This window comes from Scyliorhinus canicula, chromosome 5 (genome assembly GCF_902713615.1).
Source record: "Scyliorhinus canicula chromosome 5, sScyCan1.1, whole genome shotgun sequence".
Classification (NCBI taxonomy): domain Eukaryota; kingdom Metazoa; phylum Chordata; class Chondrichthyes; order Carcharhiniformes; family Scyliorhinidae; genus Scyliorhinus; species Scyliorhinus canicula.
This window is the reverse complement of record NC_052150.1, coordinates 181,200,715-181,222,778: the sequence shown is the minus strand read 5'-3', so window position 1 is coordinate 181,222,778 and position 22,064 is coordinate 181,200,715. Positions and strand designations below refer to the sequence as shown.

The 22,064-nt window shown below is 44.6% G+C and overlaps 1 pseudogene; it reads left to right on the top strand.

The window, feature by feature from the left end:
* Positions 1-19,819, top strand: part of LOC119966466 — an 80,668-nt pseudogene extending 60,849 nt beyond the window's left edge.
* Positions 19,820-22,064: the final 2,245 nt, after the last annotated feature.

Below are 22,064 nucleotides of genomic sequence, written 5' to 3'. Positions count from 1 at the left end.
CCGGACACACATAACTGACCCACTCGTGGAGAGAGTGCTCCTACTCCACACAAACCCCCTATACACGTTCATCGAATACTCTGACGGCCGTCAGTACACTGTTTCCCTCCGGGACCTGGGACCTGCAGGATCCAACTCCGACACTACTTCCGCCGAGGTACCCCTCACACTATACCCCTCCCAACCCCACGCGCCTGTGCCCCCACGCCTACGGGTTTGCTGCCCGTGCTCCGTGCCCCCGCGCCTTTGGGTTTCCGGCGCTCCCCGTCACCAGTCGGATACGAAGCTCTGACCGAATCACCCCCGGAGTCCGCCATGGTACCCTCGGCGACCGCCAACTCCCAGCCACCAGAAGAGGCTGCAACCCCGGTGCTTCGAAGATCCCAGAGGACGACTCGACCGCCGCATCGACTCCATTTATAATTTATAGACCCGTCACCGCCGCCGGACTTGATTTTTTGACAGGGGGTGAATGTGGTGAATCATATTCCTAATAATTCACACTATTGTATTGTATGTGTTGTGTCTATGTAAGTTCGGTATACGAGCAGTTGCGCGGCTCTGCCCATAGGGGGAGATGAGGAGTTTGTACTGGGCTCCACCCTTGACTCCGCCCATGGCTCCTCCCACTAACTGGAAGTATAAAGATCAGCAGCTGTGAGCCTGCTGCCAGTTCATCTGGAGGGTGGTCGGATTTGCGATTGCGGAATATTCTGCCTTGACCAGCCCTGGAAGCACCAATTTCTCCACCATAAAGAAGTCGACCCTGGAGTATATGTCCTTCGCCATATTGGAGGTCTTCCCTGTTTTGGAGTTCGACCTGTCTGTCCATGAGCCCTGTACACAGTTAAAGTACACCCCCCCCCCCCCCCCCCCCCCCATGATCAGTCGGTGCATCGCTGTGTCGGGGATTTCCGCCATGGTCGGTTGGGAACGTACACATTAATGAGTACTACTGATGTCCCATCTAGGGCCCCACTGGCCATGACGTACCCCCCCCCCAACCGGGTCCTTAACCGTCCTTGTCACCTTAACATCGTCCTCTTATTGATTTAGTATTGCCACCCTCCCCGGAGCAGGAACGGTAGGTCTGTCCTGCCCAGCCCTTCCTTACCTTCAGTTGGTCCTGCTCTCTCAGGTGTGTCTCTTGGTGGAAGACTATGTCAGCTTTTATGTTTCTTAGGTGGGTGAATTCTCTGGATCTTTTCACTGGGCCTTTAAGTCCCCTGACGTTCCAGGTGACCATCCTGATTGGAGGGGGGGGGGAGGTTTGTCCCCCCCCCCCCCATTCCTGTGGGATTAACCATACTCACCTGGTGGACGCGCCCTGTTCTCCGGGGTTTCCCTTTGTTAGGGGCCAGGCAAGATGGCCGCAGTCACTGCTCTCCCCACGTTGTCAGGTCCCTGCGCTCCAGGGTTTCCCTTTGTCCAGGGGGCATCCAACATGGCTGCCAACTGTGCATCCGCCATGTGGATATGCCCCTGCACTCTGGGGTTTACGTTTGTCCAGGCTGTAACAATATGTATATGGACTGGGATGTAAACAGTTAACAATTTAATGATAATGCCTCTTACCACTAGAGGGAGCCACAGAACAGTCATATAAATGTCATGTGACGAGGGGATTCTACTGTAGGAATGTGAATGAATCTTAGTTAGTAGTGTAATAAATTGATGAGTTGGTTTGTTAACAGAGGTTTGTGTTCTTTATTCAACAATACGCATCCGAGCCAGCCAGAAAAAGCAGAATAGAGAACACAACATGGTACCAGCAGTGGTCCTAGAGTAGTTTAGTCAGGTTGAGGGAAAAATAATCTCCATTCGGGAAAATAAGTGCAAAGAAAAATCTTAACCAAACTCCAGTAGCAACAATCAGACTTCAGCAACAACCAGAAAAATCAAAGAAAGAAATACCCAACCGAAGAGTCATAGAATGTCTGCAGTTTCCAAAGGTCTTCAGCATATCGGGTTTGATCTGTATCTCTCATCTTCCAACCTAGAAACTGCCATTGATAAATGAAAAACTGCTTTATTGCTACCAATGGCTGGACAACAGGCGAAAGAGGAATAAAATTCATTCTGCTTTGAGAATGAAGCTGAAAAAATAACTTTGAACTGGTCATTAAAAAAATTTGATCAGTATAATGAGTTTAAAAGAAATGAAAAGCTCAGTAAACAACTACAAAAGAAACAAAATATGATGCCTGAAGATTCAATTAAAATATGCCGAGCGACTAAAGAATTTAAAAATGGAAGTGCCAAAACGTTGAATCAAGGTAAAACAGCTTTGCCTCCATGAAAGCTATGGCGCAGTTAAAAATTCATCACAATGGAAAAGAAGACCAATCTACGCAAGCGCACCCGAAAAAAAACGCGCTTCAGAAGTTGGACATTTCAGACATGCGCAGTTTAAAACAAAACACGCGATTCGTAATCTGAATGTTCTGCGCCTGTGCGGGACCAGTTCGTCAGGCGCACATCGGAAGTTGACCGCTCTGCACATGCACAGATAATTGCGCATGTTCACGTGAAAAAAGAGCTCACTCCGGACGAGGATCAAAACGGAAGTTCTTTACCTCACAAGGCAGAACATTGCCTGAATTTGGACAAGATTTGCTGGACAAGATGTTGCTGGCCTTGTTTTGCATTATAAGCCAGCTGTTTAGTCCACTGTGCTATTGATATTCTTGAATAAGTGAGAGGCAATCCTCTCTTCCATTTTGAATCTTTCTGTTTATACCTGACCAGTGAACCTGCCCTAATGCCACACTAGTTATACTGACTGCCACCTACGACTGTGCGAGTCTTTTTCTTGCAGATGGTGAAATGCCATCCAGAAGTGCCTCACTAGGGCAGCTTCACGAGAAAGAGAGACCACTGTTTATTCCTAATCAGTAGACTCTCTTGAGGGAGCGTTTTCGAGGCGCCCAGATTCTTTTTTGGTCCTGTACCCTGGAATTATGTTCTGGCAATGATTGTGACTCACTGAGCGAACAATGAGAGAAAGAGAGTCAAAACTAGGGTATTTTAAAAAATAAATAGTTTATTCAACAAAATCCAGATCGCAAAAAAAAACTCAGAACACAGCACACAATACCGCACTACTATAGTATAGGAACAAGAAACTAAAGGCGGCACAACATAAATTCTTACTTTTGCACAATTACCTTTATATACCCAAACCACCCCACCACCACAACCTGACCTAATTGGGGTTTTTTTAAGGCTGAGAGCATACTCACTACTCCTGGAGTTGGTTTAAAAGGCAAAAAACATCTTCTTAACTCCTCATTTAACATTTTAACATGGCTGGAGTTTTCTGTAGTTTCCTGTTTGTTTTAATTCTGTTTTTTGAGGAGGTGACAAAGATGATTGATGAGGGGAGGGCGGTGGATATTGTTTACATGGACTTCAGTAGAGCCTCTGACAAGGTACCTCATGGCAGACTGGTACAAAAGGTGAAGTCACATGGGATCAGAGGTGAGGTGGTGAATAAATAAATAAATAACCTTTATTGTCACAAGTATACTTTCATTAATACTGCAATGAAGTTACTGTGAAAAGCCCCTAGTCACCATATTCTGGCGCCTGTTCGGGTACACAGAGGGAGAATTTAGAATTCTCAGCTAGTACAGGAATTGAACCCATGCTGCTGGTCTTGTTCCGCGTCACAAACCAGCTGTCTAGCCCACTGAACTAAACCAGCCTCTACAAGTGGACGAGTAGAGTACTGACTACACTGAGATTTGAACACGGATCGCTGGATTCAAAGTCCCGTGTGTTCACCATTACGCCATGGAACTGATGGTAAGATGGATACAGAACTGACTCAGCCACAGAATTCAAAGGGTAGCAGTAGAAAGGTGTTTTCTGAATGGGAGGTTGCGACCAGTGATGTTCCACAGGGACCGGTGCTTGCACCTCTGTTGTTTGTGGTGCACATAAATGATTTGGAGGAAAATTTAGTCGGTCTGATTAGTAAGTTAGCTTATGACACCAAGGTTGGTGGAGTGGCAGATAGTGTTGAGGATTGCAGCAGATACAGCAGGACATAGATAGGTTGGAGACTTGGGCAGAGAAATGGCAAATGGAGTTTAATCCGGACAAATGTGGGCTAATGCATTTTGGTAGTTCTAACATGGAGGAGAAATATACCGTAAATGTTAAAACTCTTAGGAATATAGAAAGTCAGAGATATCTGGGCGTGCAGGTCCACAGATCTTTGAAAGTGGCAACACAAGTGGACAAGGTAATCAAGAAAGCATACGGAATGCTTGCCTTCATTGGACGGGGCACCGAGTATAAAAACTGGCAAGTCATGCTGCAGTTGTATTGAACCTTGGTAAGGCTGCACTTGGAATATTGCACACAATTTTGGTCGCCACACTACCAGAAGGATGTGGAGGCTTAGCAGAGGGTGCAGAGGAGGTTTACCACAATGTTGTCTGATCTGGATGGTGTTAGCTATGCGAAGAGGCTGTTTTCATTAGAAAGACAGAGGTTGAGGGGTGACCTGATAGAGGTCTATAGGATTATGAGCGGCATGGATGGGCTGGCGCTCTTTCCCCGATGGAGGGGTCAGTCACCAGGGGGCATAGGTTTAGAGGAGATGTGCGAGGCAGGTTTTTCACACAGAGGGTGGAGAGTGCCTGGAATGTGTTGCCAGGGGAAGTTCTGGAAGCAGATACATTAACGGCGTTCAAAAGGCATCTTGACAAACACATGGATAGGATGGGTATACAGGGATACGGCACAAGGAAGTGCTGAGAGTTTTGGTAAAGGTTGGTATCATGACCGGTACAGGCTTGGCGAGCCGAAGGGCCTGTTCCTGGGTTGCATTTTTGTTTGTTCTTGGTCCTTTGTTGAATTCTTCTTGGAGTTTCTCATATTAATCTTTTGTGGCAAAAATCTGTTAGTCTCTTATCGTCTTTTCTTCCTTGAAGTGTTCATTGCCAGGGTTTAGAAACTCCAAAGTATACTATGAAGTCCACCTGACCTATAACTTTTATGTTGAATTTGGCTAGGATGAGCAAAAGAGCCTTCCCTTCAGGTGTGATTCAACAGTTTTCCGAGACACTTTAAACAAAATAAGCTTCATTCTAAGAACTTAGTTAACATAGATAGGAAAACACACAGCAAGAGTTGTTATCAATTATAAACAAAGGCCCCCCACAGCTACAATAATCTATGTATAACACTTAATTAATTCCCCCTTAACTGTTCCAATTGAAAACAAAATTCCAGAAACCTCTTTTCAAGGGTGTGGCCCAGCACTCTGCATTCTCATTTGACTAAGACTGGGTTTCCCTGAGATTCTAACCCCACCTTATCAGCAGGTTTAAACCCTTCTGGAAAGCAAACTATATATTTTAAGTTACCAAAGCAGGTAGCTATAATCAATGTTTTTTTTCTGGAACAACTCTTTAAAATGAAAATAGAGAGAGACAGGCCGAAACATTTATTTTCTCTGTCTGTAGTCCACAGCAGTCAAATCTGAAAGCGAAAGTAAAACAAACCTCACAGCCACAGCTCAGCTCCATCCACAAAATGACATCACTGAAGCCATGTGATGAGACAACATCCTTTCTTAAAGGGTCACACCCATGACAAAAGTCTGTCCTTGTAGTCTCGGAATCTCTCTTATGATCAGTTTCATCACAAAGGCCCCAAAGCATTTCAGGAGACATCTGATTTTCTGCAAATTCTTTCAAAGCAGTTGCTGTGAATTGTTAAGCGTTTTCCCATTAATGGAGGCAACATCTGTACAGCTGGAGCAAAACGTATTTATATACTCATTGTCTCTCCCACATTTGTTGTGACTCATGGCTCCTTTCTCTATGTCCTAGATGAGTCTGAGTGAGATTGTATTCTGATGTCTGCCCTCTTGCAGCCATCTTGCTGGATTGTTTTAAGAAAGTTTCGGCCCCTTTTTAAAAAAGAAATGTCAGTGTACCTTGTACAATTTTGTCCAGGTGATGGATCGCTGTAACTTACAAGGCTACTTCCCAGAGGTCCCCACCTCACTGGTATCTAATTTCTGAAATGTAATCACTGTTATGTAGGCAAATGTGACAGAGTAGAAAAATTGTTCATTAGGATATCTTGCAAGCAGATAAACTGTTCTGTTACGAGAAACATAGGAAGATCTTTGGCACAGAAGGAGGTCATTCCACTCATCATGTTCTTGAATAGTAGATGTGGAGTAAAAGGTTAACATCAGAAGCACATGATGCGGATGTAACGATGGTGTAACATCACGTGATTCAGAAACTGAGATATGAAAGGAGTAGAAGTTTCAACTTTGTGTAGTCTTAATAATATGTAGATATTAGCTGGAAATAAAGAGCTATGGTTTAAACAAGCTGCAGCCTCAAGCAACTTAATTTGAGAGAGCAGACAAATCCCAAATGTTATGGGTCTGGACCCAGAACCTCAATTTTGTTAGAACCCAACTATTTGCGTTTGATATAACTGAGGAAATGTTACTCTACCACAGGAGTGATAACACTGACCAGAAGACAGCTTTTATGTCAAAAATAACTTTAATTTGAACACAGAATTAAGCACAAAAGTAACAAAGAAATAGTTTTACAGTTAACAGTTACAACATCTTAACTTGCTTCCTGAAAACTGCCTCTACATTCCAATTAAGCAACCCATATATTACAAGTACCACTTATGTGGTACTATGCAACAGGGTACATAAGGGGCAGCACGGTGGCCTGGTGGTTAGCACAACCGCCTCACGGCGCTGAGGTCCCAGGTTCGATCCCGGCTCTGGGTCACTGTCCGTGTGGAGTTTGCACATTCTCCCCGTGTCTGCGTGGGTTTCACCCCCACAACCCAAAAATGTGCAGAGTAGGTGGATTGGCCACGCTAAATTGCCCCTTAATTGGAAAAAATAATTGGGTAATCTAAATTTTTAAACAAAAAAGAAAAAAAAAAAAACAGGGTACATAAGAACATAAGAACTAGGAGCAGGAGTAGGCCACCTGGCCCCTCGAGCCTGCTCCGCCATTCAATTAGATCATGGCTGATCTTTTGTGGACTCAGCTCCACTTTCCGGCCCGAACACCATAACCCTTAATCCCTTTATTCTTCAAAAAACTATCTATCTTTACCTTAAAAACATGTAATGAAGGAGCCTCAACTGCTTCACTGGGCAAGGAATTCCATAGATTCACAACCCTTTGGGTGAAGAAGTTCCTCCTAAACTCAGTTCTAAATCTACTTCCCCTTATTTTGAGGCTATGCCCCCTAGTTCTGCTGTCACCCGCCAGTGGAAACAACCTGCCCGCATCTATCCTATCTATTCCCTTCATAATTTTAAATGTTTCTATAAGATCCCCCCTCATCCTCATCCTCAACAGGGTAGTACCCTGTTATGGGGCAGCAGGGTAGCATGGTGGTTAGCATAAATGCTTCACAGCTCCAGGGTCCCAGGTTCGATTCCCGGCTGGGTCACTGTCTGTGTGGAGTCTGCACGTCCTCCCCCTGTGTGCGTGGGTTTCCTCCGGGTGCTCCGGTTTCCTCCCACAGTCCAAAGATGTGCGGGTTAGGTGGATTGGCCATGCTAAATTGCCCGTAGTGTCCTTATAAAAGTAAGGTTAAGGGGGGGTTGTTGGGTTATGGGTATCGGGTGGATACGTGTGTTTGAGTAGGGTGATCATGGCTCGGCACAACATTGAGGGCCGAAGGGCCTGTTCTGTGCTGTACTGTTCTATGTATAAAGTTAAGAACATAAGAACTAGGAGCAGGAGTAGGCCATCTGGCCCCTCGAGCCTGCTCCGCCATTCAATGAGATCATGGCTGATCTTTTGTGGACTCAGCTCCACTTTCCGGCCCGAACACCATAACCCTTAATCCCTTTATTCTTCAAAAAACTATCTATCTTTACCTTAAAAACATGTAATGAAGGAGCCTCAACTGCTTCACTGGGCAAGGAATTCCATAGATTCACAACCCTTTGGGTGAAGAAGTTCCTCCTAAACTCAGTTCTAAATCTACTTCCCCTTATTTTGAGGCTATGCCCCGTAGTTCTGCTGTCACCCGCCAGTGGAAACAACCTGCCCGCATCTATCCTATCTATTCCCTTCATAATTTTAAATGTTTCTATAAGATCCCCCCTCATCCTTCTAAATTCCAACGAGTACAGTCCCAGTCTGCTCAACCTCTCCTCATAATCCAACCCCTTCAGCTCTGGGATTAACCTAGTGAATCTCCTCTGCACACCCTCCAGCGCCAGTACGTCCTTTCTCAAGTAAGGAGACCAAAACTGAACACAATACTCCAGGTGTGGCCGCACTAACACCTTATACAATTGCAACATAACCTCCCCAGTCTTAAACTCCATCCCTCTAGCAATGAAGGACAAAATTCCATTTGCCTTCTTAATCACCTGTTGCACTTGTAAACCAACCTTCTGTGACTCATGCACCAGCACACCCAAGTCTCTCTGAACAGCGGCATGCTTTAATATTTTATCGTTTAAATAATAATCCCGTTTGCTGTTATTCCTACCAAAATGGATAACCTCACATTTGTCAACATTGTATTCCATCTGCCAGACCCGAGCCCATTCACTTAACCTATCCAAATCCCTCTGCAGACTTCCAGTATCCTCTGCACTTTTCGCTTTACCACTCATCTTAGTGTCATCTGCAAACTTGGACACATTGCCCTTGGTCCCCAACTCCAAATCATCAATGTAAATTGTGAACAATTGTGGGCCCAACACGGATCCCTGAGGGACACCACTAGCTATTGATTGCCAACCAGAGAAACACCCATTTATCCCAACTCTTTGCGTTCTATTAATTAACCAATCCTCTATCCATGCTACTACTTTACCCTTAATGCCATGCATCTTTATCTTATGCAGCAACCTTTTGTGTGGCACCTTGTCAAAGGCTTTCTGGAAATCCAGATATACCACATCCATTGGCTCCCCGTTATCTACTGCACTGGTAATGTCCTCAAAAAATTCCACTAAATTAGTTAGGCACGACCTGCCTTTTACGAACCCATGCTGCGTCTGCCCAATGGGACAATTTCTATCCAGATGCCTCGCAATTTCCTCCTTGATGATAGATTCCAGCATCTTCCCTATTACCGAAGTTAAACTCACTGGCCTATAATTTCCTGCTTTCTGCCTACCTCCTTTTTTAAACAGTGGCGTCCGTCACGTTTGCTAATTTCCAATCCACCGGGACCACCCCAGAGTCTAGTGAATTTCGGTAAATTATCACTAGTGCATCTGCAATTTCCCTAGCCATCTCTTTTAGCACTCTGGGATGCATTCCATCAGGGCCAGGAGACTTGTCTACCTTTAGCCCCATTAGCTTGCCCATCACTCCCTCCTTAGTGATAACAATCGTCTCAAGGTCCTCACCTGTCATAGCCTCATTTCTATCAGTCACTGGCATGTTATTTGTGTCTTCCACTGTGAAGACCGACCCAAAAAACCTGTTCAGTTCCTCAGCCATTTCCTCATTTCCCATTATTAAAACTCCCTTCTCATCCTCTAAAGGACCAATATTTACCTTAGCCACTCTTTTTTGTCTTATATATTTGTAAAAACTTTTACTGTCTGTTTTTATATTCTGAGCAAGTTTACTCTCATTCTCTATCTTACTCTTCTTTATAGCTTTTTTAGTAGCTTTCTGTTGCCCCCTAAAGATTTCCCAGTCCTCTAATCTCCCAGCAATCTTTGCCACTTTATATGCTTTTTCCTTCAATTTGATACTCTCCCTTATTTCCTTAGATATCCACGGTCGATTTTCCCTCTTTCTTCCGTCCTTCCTTTTTGTTGGTATAAACCTTTGCTGAGCACTGTGAAAAATCGCTTGGAAGGTTCTCCACTGTTCCTCAATTGTTCCACCATAAAGTCTTAGCTCCCAATCTACCTTAGCTAGTTCTTCTCTCATCCCCTTGTAATCTCCTTTGTTTAAACACAAAACACTAGTATTTGATTTTACTTTCTCACCCTCCATCTGTATTTTAAATTCCACCATATTGTGATCGCTCCTTCCGAGAGGATCCCTAACTATGAGATCATGAATCAATCCTGTCTCATTACACAGGACAAGATCTAGGACCGCTTGTTCCCTCGTAGGTTCCATTACATACTGTTCTAGGAAACTATCGCGGATACATTCTATAAACTCCTCCTCACGGTTGCCTTGACCGACCTGGTTAAACCAATCGACATGTAGATTAAAATCCCCCATGATAACTGCTGTACCATTTCTACATGCATCAGTTATTTCTTTGTTTATTGCCTGCCCCACCATCTCGTTACTATTTGGTGGCCGATAGACTACACCTATCAGTGACTTTTTCGCCTTACTATTCCTGATTTCCACCCAAATGGATTCAACCTTATCCTCCATAGCACCGATGTCATCCCTTACTATTGCCCGGATGTCATCCTTAAATAACAGAGCTACACCACCTCCTTTACCATCCACTCTGTCCTTCCAAATAGTTTGATACCCTCGGATATTTAACTCCCAGTCGTGACCATCCTTTAACCATGTTTCAGTAATGGCCACTAAATCATAGTCCTTCACGATGATTTGTGCCACCAACTCATTTACTTTATTCCGAATACTACGAGCATTCAGGTAAAGTACACTTATGTTGGTTTTTTTACCTCTGTTTTGAATCTTAACATCTCCAGTTTTATTCCTTTTGTTATTACTGGGCCTATTCACTGTGCTCCCCTCAGTCACTGTACCTTGTACTGTCGCCCTTATGGATTTCTGACTATGTCTTCTCTGCCTTGCACTTTTCCCCTTACTTCCTTTTGTTTCTGTCCCTGTTTTACTACCTTCCAACTTCCAGCATTGGTTCCCATCCCCCTGCCACATTAGTTTAAACCCTCCCCAACAGCTCTAGCAAACACCCCCCCTAGGACATCGGTTCCAGTCCTGCCCAAGTGCAGACCGTCCGGTTTGTACTGGTCCCACCTCCCCCAGAACCGGTCCCAATGCCCCAGGAATTTGAATCCCTCCCTCTTGCACCATCTCTCGAGCCACGCATTCATCCTATCTATCCTGACATTCCTACTCTGACTAGCTCGTGGCACTGGTAGCAATCCTGAGATTATTACCTTTGAGGTCCTACTTTTTAGTTTAACTCCTAACTCCCTGAATTCCGCTTGTAGGACCTCATCCCGTTTTTTACCTATATCGTTGGTGCCTATGTGCACCACGACAGCTGGCTGTTCACCCTCCCCCCCAGAATGTCCTGCAGCCGCTCCGAGACATCCTTGACCCTTGCACCAGGGAGGCAACATACCATCCTGGAGTCTCGATTGCGTCCACAGAACCGCCTGTCTATTCCCCTTACGATCGAGTCCCCTATCACTATAGCCCTGCCATTTTTCTTCCTGCCCTGCTGTGCAGCAGAGCCAGCCACGGTGCCATGAACCTGGCTGCTGCTGCCTTCCCCTGGTGAGCCATCTCCCTCAACAGTATCCAAAGCGGTATATCTGTTTTGCAGGGAGATGACCGCAGGGGACACCTGCACTGCCTTCCTACTCTTGCTCTTTCTTTTGGTCACCCATTTTCTATCTCCCTCAGTAACCTTCATCTGCGGTGTGACCAACTCGCTAAACGTGCTATCCACGACCTCCTCAGCATCGCGGATGCTCCAAAGTGAGTCCATCCGCAGCTCCAGAGCCGTCAAGCGGTCTAACAAGAGCTGCAACTGAACACACTTCTTGCACGTGAAGGAGCCAGGGACAGTGGACGTGTCCCTGAGCTCCCACATCGCACACGAGGAGCATGACACGGGTCTGGGATCTCCTGCCATGTCTTAAACCCTTGGTAAACTTAAACAACTACAATTTCAAAATAAAAAAAGTAAATTAGACAATGAAAAGAAAAAGAGAGACTACTTACCAGTCACTTACCAGGGTTAAAGAGCACCTCCTCACACTCTGCACCGAATTACCTCACTGCACCAAATTACCAAATTTCAATCCTCCACTCTGTACGAGTCTCACTCCGGATGAGTCTCCTGGAAAGTGCATAACAACCGGGTTTAATTGCTTATCTTGGTGCAGAGTACTTTGTCTGCCTCTAGTACTTTGAGAGAGAAACCTCTTTATCGGAGCATGCCGAAAACATTCTGCTCAGTTTAGATCCCTAGAAGCAACCCCTTTGTCCGGACAAACCTGTCCCCTTCCATGAGCTACACCAGTTGCACTCAAAGCGCACAGAATTATTTTAAAAATATAAAAACAAAAGCAAAAAATACTAGACAATCTCAGCTGGTCTGACAGCATTTGTGGACAGAGAAGGAGCTAATGTTTCAAGTCTGGATGACTCTTTGTCACCCCAAGACCTCACCCTCTCCCCTTGGCACCTTCCCATGCAATTGCAGAAAATGTAACACCTGCCCCTTTACCTCCTTCCTGCTCACCTCCCCCGGGCCTAAACACTCTTTTCAAGTGAGGCAGTGCTTCATGTGCACCTCCTTCATAGAACATAGAACGATACAGCGCAGTACAGGCCCTTCGGCCCTCGATGTTGCACCGACATGAAAAAAAACTAAAGGCCATCTAACCTATACTATGCCCTTATCATCCATATGCTTATCCAATAAACTTTTAAATGCCCTCAATGTTGGCGAGTTCACTACTGTTGCAGGTAGGGCATTCCACGGCCTCACCACTCTTTGTGTAAAAAACCCACCTCTGACCTCTGTCCTATATCTATTACCCCTCAATTTAAGGCTATGTCCCCTTGTGCTAGCCACTTCCAACCGCGGGAGAAGGCTCTCACTGTCCACCCTATCTAACCCTCTGATCATTTTGTCTGCCTCTATTAGGTCACCTCTTAACCTTCTTCTCTCTAACGAAAACAACCTCAAGTCCATCAGCCTTTCCTCATAAGATTTTCCCTCCATACCAGGCAACATCCTGGTAAATCTCCTCTGCACCCGTTTCAGATCTATTGCATTTGCTGCTCCCAATGTGGTTTACCCAAATCGGAGATACTAAACACAGACCGGATGACTGCTTTGCAGAACACCTCTGGTCTGTCTGCAAGCAAGACCCATACCTTCCTATCGCCTGCCATTTCAACTCGCCATCCTGCACTCACGTCCACAGGTCCATCGTTGGCCTTTGGCAATGTTCCAGTCAATCCCAAAGCAAAATGGAGGAACAGCACCTCATCTTCCGAGTAGGAGTAGGCACGTCACAACCTTCTGGACTTAACATTTGAGTTCAGCAACTTCAGTCTGTGAACTTTCTCCTCCGCCTTCACCCCATTTTTTTTCTATCAATTTATCTTCATTTCTTCCATTGATCTGTTTTTCCCTCACCATTGTTCGCCCTCCCCCATTCCACTTGGGCCATCTGTTCCTAGTTGCCCTTTAACACATGACTCACCTTTATCCTGCCATTCAAACATTCTAATCTTTATGTGCCACTATCAGCATCCTTCTTCGTCTTAATCACCCCATTTACATTTCTTACATTCCTTCCGTCTTTCTGACCTCAACATCTTTGCCAATGCCCACCTATCGCTGCCCCCTAACCAGCCCCACCATTCCACGTCCCCTATGACAGTATAAATCTGACACTATTTCCAGTTATCTCCAGCTTTGACAAAGTGATCCAGCCTCGAAACCTTAGTTCCCTTCTCTCTCCACAAGTGCTATCAGACCTGCTGAAATTTTCCAGTATTTAGGGGCAGCAGGGTAGCATGGTGGTTAGCATAAATGCTTCACAGCTCCAGGGTCCCAGGTTCGATTCCCGGCTGGGTCACTGTCTGTCTGTGTGGAGTCTGCACGTCCTCCCCCTGTGTGCGTGGGTTTCCTCCGGGTACTCCGGTTTCCTCCCACAGTCCAAAGATGTGCGGGTTAGGTGGATTGGCCATGCTAAATTGCCCGTAGTGTCCTAATAAAAGTAAGGTTGGGGGGGGTTGTTGGGTTACGGGTATAGGGTGGATACGTGAGTTTAAGTAGGGTGATCATGGCTCGGCACAACATTGAGGGCCGAAGGGCCTGTTCTGTGCTGTACTGTTCTATGTTCTGTTTCTGTTTCAGCATTCTTTTATCTCTTGTTACAAGATGTTCCTCAATTTGTTGAGCCAGGCTCAGACTTTTATAATGTCACATTTGCTCTCTCTCTGGAAATAGGTAAAATGGCTTTTAATATCTATTAGCGAAACACTTCCATAGAATTCCACCAGTGCAGAAGGGGGTCATTTGGAACATCGAGGTTGTACCGACTCTCTGAAAGAGCAGCCTACCCAGTTTCACTCCCCGTCCTATCCCTGTAACTCCACCTAACCTACACACCCCTCGACACTAAGGGACAATTTATCATGGCCAATCTACCTAATCTGCCCATTTTTGGACCGTGGGACGAAACCGGAGGAAACCCACACAAGCACGGAGAGAATATGCAAACTCCACACAGACAGTCACCTCAGGCTGGAATCGAACACGGGTTCCTGTCACAGTAAGGCAGCAGTGCTAACCACTGTGCCACCCTGCAAAAATCACTGATTACCTCACTTTTAGGATCCACACATTTGCTCCCTGAACTACTCCAGAGCACTGAAGGCTGGCAACAGGCTCAGCACTGCGATAACTGGAGAAGAGTTTTTCAATAAAGAGCTGCTTCTGGGTTGGGCAAAAAGTGAACAAATGGATCAGGCTCCTTGCAGTTCGAGCTGTTTCCAACAACGGAATAGTGAGGTAGGGAGTCAATGAATCTCCAACTTCTTGTGAAGAAGTCCTGCAAGCATTTGATTCATATTTCACCATTTGCAAGGCTTTAATCATGGAGCAAAATTTAACAAGTGTAAGCAAAGACCCAATGGGAGCGTGGATTTGTTCATCAGTGATCTATACAGGATATAGACCTGATTTACAGACAGCAATTTATTTTCTATCAGCGATGCTCATGAAATAATCATCAATCTCACAGTGGATCATTGCAGTTGCTTCATACAACAATGATAGCAATGAAGCACTTTGAATCCCTATCACATATTTAAGTATCAAACCCACTTGCAAATTCAATTTTCTTTTCAAACTTCTGTCTTCTGCCTTCTACCTCCCTGTAGCTATTCCAGGCTCTGCTTACTTCTGGCCAACATTTCCAGCCTTAACCTAGCAGATTACCTTTCATCCACACACATAGGTTTTCAGACATCTTTCCACCTCTGGAATCTAAACACTCATCTGCTGCACTGTAGATGTTGACTACCAAATTGCTGTGTATTCATTACTTCAAAACGGTTACAAAATGTAGGGCAGGATTTTCCAGTGCCCGACGCCGATATCGTAATTGAAAAATGAAAATCACTTATTGTTACGAGTAGGCTTCAATTAATTTACTGTGAAAAGCCCCTAGTCGCCACATTCCGCCGCCTGTCTGGGGACGCTGGTATGGGAATCGTACCGTGCTGCTGGCCTACTTGGTCTGCTTTAAAAGCCAGCGATTTAGCCCAGTGAGCTAAACCAGCCCCTGATCAGACGGAGAATCCGTTTTGATGACGAAATCGGGGACGCCGTCTGATTTCGGACGCTCAGCTCCCTCCAAAATTGCGTCATCAGGAAGTACGACGCAAGCTGTTGGGACAGCCATAGGACATCATCTGAAGGCCCTCCCCCGATGTTCCGCCCCAATGGGCCAACATCCTGACGGTGTGGCACACGTGTGCTCTGAGTTTTCTTCAATAGTGCGTGGCGACTGTGGACTGTGTCCAGCGCCGCCACAGTCGGGGGGGGAGCTGTTCTGCTGGCTGGGGGAGCTTCGACGGGGGCTGGGGGGACTGGCGCGGCTGGTCTGGGGGTGGCGAAGGGGGTGACGGGGCACTATCTGGCTGGCTGGGTCAGCATGCGGCCGGCGCCACGTCGTATGGCACGACCACTGCAGGTTGTCGCCATGCGAGGCCATGCACCCGGCAATTCTCCAGGCATTTATATCAGGAACGCCGGTAGTTTTATGTGGCGCGGCTGCTAGCCCCCCACCGGGCGGAGCATCGGTATGGGGGTGCCGACGACTTTTTCATTGTAAAACTAGACACTTCCTCCAGACATGGCCTCAAAATCGGGGAATCCAGTCCATTATGTCTGGAAAAAGAGCTGTTTGGAAAGACTTCAAGATAGAAAGAACAGAGACTTAAAGTATTATAGAAAGAAGATGTCAGAGAAAACTTGCATGAAGACATACTATCACATACAGTAAGATTCAACATTAAGGAAAATATACAAGAACCCTATGCAGAATAAAACAGAAAGGTATAGATAATGGCATCAGAAGTTGGAGATGAACGATTTATTTTCCCTGAGCACCACCAGCTGGTGTTTGTGCTATTATTATGAATTAGTTGTGTTTGACATTTATTTGATTTTGTAGAACAAAGAACAATACAGCCCAGGAACAGACCCTTTAGCCCTCCAAGCCTGTACCAGTCATGATACTACTCTTGGCCAAAATTCTCAGCACTTCCTAGTGCCGTATCCTTCTATCACATCCTATCTATGTATTTGTCGAGATGCCTTTTGAAGGCCATTAATGTATCTGCTGTCACACAATCTCCCCTGGCAGTGCGTTCCAAGCACTCACCACCCTCTGTGTAAAAAGCCTATCTAACTTGGAATTAGGGATGTTAAGCCTTGATACAATAAAGACTGATTGATGTAGCTCACAATTTTAATTTGCAGGTATCGGTATAGATGATATGTTCATTATGATCGCGTGCTGGCAGCAAACAAATGTTGATGACGATATTGAAGATCGGTTGGGGTCCACATATGCCAAAGCAGCCACATCTATCACAATCACCACTCTGACTGATGTTTTAGCCTTTTACATTGGTTGCTTTACAACTTTTCGATCTGTGCAGTCATTTTGTGTTTACACAGGTACAACTGTTCTGCTCTGCTTCATTTATAACATTACATTTTTTGGAGCTGCACTCTCATTCAATGGAAGAAGAGAAGCAGCTAATCGGCATTTCTGGACATTGCAGCAAGTTAAAAGTGAACATGAACCGGGAGAATCTAAATGTTATGCAATGTGTTGTGTGGGTGGGGCTTACGATGAAGAAACGGGTACAGAACTAGACCATCCAATATCGACCTTTATCAAAAATGATTTTGGTCCATTTCTTACAAATCGATGGACCAAGGGAGTTGTGGTGCTCTTGTATCTCGTATATTTGGCACTCGGTATTTATGGCTGTTTAAAACATTAAAGAAGGCATTGATCTCAGAAATCTGGCCAATGATGATTCTTATCTGGTTAAATTCTATGACGATCAGAGTGAATTTTTCACTCAGTATGGACCACGAGTCATGGTTTCTGTGACTGAACCTGTGGAATATTGGGATATCACTATTCGGGATGACATTGAAATTTGTATGGGTAGATTTGAACAACTTCCTTATGTTGATCACGAGCTATCAGAGTCATGGCTTAGTACATACATTACCGTTTCCAAACAGATGCAGCTAGATATAAAGGAGAAAAATAGCTTCCTAGGAAATTTATCCGGATTGTTTCAAGTTGCTCCTTTGTTTGAACATGACGTTGAATTTTCAAAAGATAATCAAAGCATTTTAGCTTCACGTTTTTTTATTCAGACCATTAATGTCAATAATACTGTTGCTGAGAAAAACATGCTGATTGAGTTAAGGAAGCTGGCAGAAGATTGCAAAATCCCTTTGTTTGTGTATCATCCTGCATTCATCTTTTTAGATCAATATCTTCTTATAGTATCCAACACAATACAGAATATAGTTATAGCTGCTGTTGCAATGCTTATTATTTCCTTATTACTCATACCTAATCCAATCTGCTCTTTGTGGTTAACATTCGCTATTTCATCAATTTTAGTGGGTGTGGCTGGTTTTATGACTTTCTGGGGTGTCAATTTAGATTCTATATCTATGATTAATCTGGTCATTTGTATTGGATTTTCAGTAGATTTTACAGCTCATATTTCATATGCATTTGTTTCAAGTGACAACGAAAGTGCCAATGAGCGAAGCATTGATGCATTGTATAATTTAGGATATCCTATTTTGCAAGGGGCTCTTTCAACTATAATAGGTGTTGCTGCATTGAGTATGGCAGGAAGTTACATATTCAGGACATTTTTCAAAATTATGTTTCTTGTCATAACCTTTGGTGCCATTCATGGACTTGTGCTAATGCCAATATTTATGACATTTTTTCATATGTGTTAAAACTCAAAGATGTTGCATGACAAGCAATGAAACAACATAGAGAATAGTAAAGGGAAGGACCAGAAAGGTATGCCTTCAATCTGAAATATATTTCATCTACAACCAAACAGTTCAGATTAATATGGGAATGGTGGTCTAATGGCTATGTTGCACCAGCGCCAAATAAATTATAGGATTAAATCCACCATGTCAAGTTTTGAAATTCAATTCAATAAACTGGTAAAAACAAACGATTGTGGATACTGGAATCTGAAACAAAAATAGAAAATGCTGGACAATCTCACCAGGTCTGACAGCATCTGTGGAGAGGGACGGAGCTAAGGTTTCATGTCTAGATTACTCTTTTTCAAAACCTGTTCCAAGTTGTCCTTTGACACACTGCTTACCCCTGTTTTGCCATAAACATATTTTGATCCCTTAATGTGCAACTATCTTAGTAATTATCACCACCATTTACATTCCCTTTGTCTTTTTGTCCACGCCATCTCTGTTACTCTCCACCTATCGCTGGCCCTCAATGCAGTCCAACTGCTCCCAGCTCCCAAACAGCAGTATAAATTTCATCCTATTTTCACTTCTCTCTAGCTTTCACTAAGAGCCATCCAGACTTGAAACGTTAGCTCTGTTCTCTCTCTACAGATGCGGTCAGACCTGCTGAGATTGTCGAGCATTTTCTGTTTTTGTTCAATAAACTGGTAATTGGTAGACCACCAACAGACAATGTGCATGAACCATAGGCTGGATTCTCCGCTGTCGGGATTCTCTGTTGCGCCAGCAGCCCGGGGATTGCTCAACGGTGTGAGGTTGCCCACAATGGGAAACATCATTGGCCGGCTGGCAAGACGGAGAATCCTGGGGGCGCGCCGTACCAGATCCCGCCCCATGTTTGGTATGACTAAGAATTCATGCAAATAACACAGTTGGATGGTGTCTTGCAGATTGTGAACTTTTCCTGGATAGGCATGCTGGAATGGGCCAAATGGTCTTCCTCATTTATTTCTGCATTGTGATCTTTTTTGGAGACTATTTTGTGAAAACCCAATTCATTTATTTTTCATTACATTAAATGACAAATATTAAGCTCAATGCCTTTCTTTCAATATAATGAAAAGGATAAATGTAGCGTGGTATATACAAAAACAAAGTAGGAGATAAAAGTGTCATGGTTATGGGACTGGACTAACAACATAGTACCCATGGCCAATAACCTCTGATCTCCAGGACATAATACCCAGGCAGGCAATTTCCTCCATCACTCCCCCTCCCCCATTATTCCTGCAAGAGTTCTCAATGTAAGGATTGGATAGAAATTGCCTGGGAAGTTCAAACTTCAGTTGGACAAAAAACCTGGAATGGGAACCATCTGAAACTGATTTAAATCACAAACATCAAATGGTTCCAACTGTCCCACAACAGTAGTTACCCAGAAAAAAGTCAGAAGAATTAAAATCACTTTTAACTCCTGACATTTGACTGACGCACAGCACCCGCCCCCACCCCCAACGGCACTCCCCTGACACCCTCCACATCCAGCCTCGCCCCAACTGCCCATGCGACTGCTCCAACTATCCCCCCTCTTGCCCCACTACCACCTCAAGTTCAGCCCCCCCCCCCCCCCCACAACTGCCCTCACATCCCCCGACTCCAAGCTGTTCCTCAGGGTTGTAAAAATGGGATTGTCTTCTTACTTTCGACTGCCCTCGGCAAAGGAACCTAGAAACCTGCTGCATTGCACCTTTCTCACCAGGCCTGACTCAGAAGGTCAGGAAAAAATGGTGTGACTGCATTTCAGTGGAAATAACTGTGACCATAGTGACAATCTGACTCTGATTGTCACTCCACAGAAGTTACGATTATCAAAGCCCCACCACAGGATGTTCTGAAATTCAATTTGATAAATCTGGTAATGGCCACAAAAGCTGATGGGACATTGTAGAAAAGTGCATTTGGGGAAATGCCCGTGGAAGGCTGGAGAATTCTGGCCATAATTTTAGGTCCTTTATTCTGAAAGTGCCTTCGTCCCACTTGCCCATCCAACGATTTTTTTTTACATCAACTTAGTCTTGGTTGCTGGGGGAGAATCGGAGATACATAATTGTATGTTCAGCATGAATTATTAAATTCATTGCCCAAGTTGTGTTTTTTAATTCCAAATGATTTCATGTTTGCTCAACTCTTGTGTTAAACGCAGATTGTAAAACGGATCTAATTAAATTAACTATTGCGTGTGTAGGAATGTATAATCTCAGCATTTGATCATTAAACATTTATTGACTGACACAACTATATTTCAACTATCTAGCTTTATTTACTAAAAGTTTCTAATGCCTATATTTTAAAGTAATTTTTTAACCGCTTAATGTTGCATACAGCCAATTTTATATTTAGTGCTAATAATAATAGAATTTTATATTTAATAAGAACTAGGAGCAGGAGTAGGCCATCTGACCCCTCGAGCCTGCTCCGCCATCCAATGAGATCATGGCTGATCTTTTGTGGACTCAGCTCCACTTTCCGGCCCGAAAACCATAACCCTTAATCCCGATATTCTTCAAAAAACTATCTATCTTTACCTTAAAAACATTTAATGAAGGAGCCTCAACTGCTTCACTCGGCAAGGAATTCCATAGATTCACAACCCTTTGGGTGAAGAAGTTTCTCCTAAACTTAGTCCTAAATCTACTTCCCCTTATTTTGAGGCTATGTCCCCTAGTTTTGCTTTCACCCGGCAGTGGAAACAACCTGCCTGCTTCTATCCTATCTATTCCCTTCATAATTTTAAATGTTTCTATAAGATCCCCCCTCATCCTTCTAAATTCCAACGAGTACAGTCCCAGTCTACTCAATCTCTCCTCATAATCCAACCCCTTCAGCTCTGGGATTAACCTAGTGAATCTCCTCCGCACACCCTCCAGTGCAAGTATGTCCTTTCTCAAGTAAGGAGACCAAAACTGAATACAATGCTCCAGGTGTGGCCTCACTAACACCTTATACAATTGCAACATAACCTCCCGAGTCTTAAACTCCATCCCTCTAGCAATGAAGGACAGAATTCCATTTGCCTTCTTAATCACCTGTTGCACCTGTAAACCAACTTTCTGTGACTCAAGCACTAGCACACCCAGGTCTCTCTGCACAGCGGCATGCTTTAATATTTTATCGTTTAAATAATAATACGGTTTGCTGTTATTCCTACCAAAATGGATAACCTCATGTTTGTCAACATTGTATTCCATCTGCCAGACCCTAGCCCATTCACTTAACCTATCCAAATCCCTCTGCAGACTTCCAGTATCCTCTGCTCGTTTCGCTTTACCACTCATTGTTTGCACTGAGTGCTGAGCTTGTGGCATTTGAGTGCTACAGTGAGAGTTTGGTGACTGAGGGAGTGCTGAGCTTGTGGCATTTGAGTGCTACAGTGAGAGTTTGGTGACTGAGGGAGTTAGGTGAGGAGGGAGTAAGGTGCTCCTTACATTTCATTTCCTATATTTATCAAAGAGCGTGAAGGGAACCAGGAGTTTAGAGTACAGCTGACTGGGAGCAGAGTCGGAGGGCGGAGGTCCAGTTGGTCCACAGGGCAGCTAATTCTGTAAAGTAAGAGGGGATGGAGGCTAGGGCAGTTGCATGCTCCTCCTGTAGGATGTGGGTGGTGAGGGATACCACTGGTGTCCCCGCTGACTATACCTGCGGGAAGTGCACCCAACTCCAGCTCCTCAGAGACCGTGTTAAGGTACTGGAGCTGGAGCTGGATGAACTTCGGATCATCCGGGAGGCAGAGGGGGTCATAGAGAAGAGTTACAGGGAGGTAGCCACACCAAAGGTACTGGACAAGAGTAGCTGGG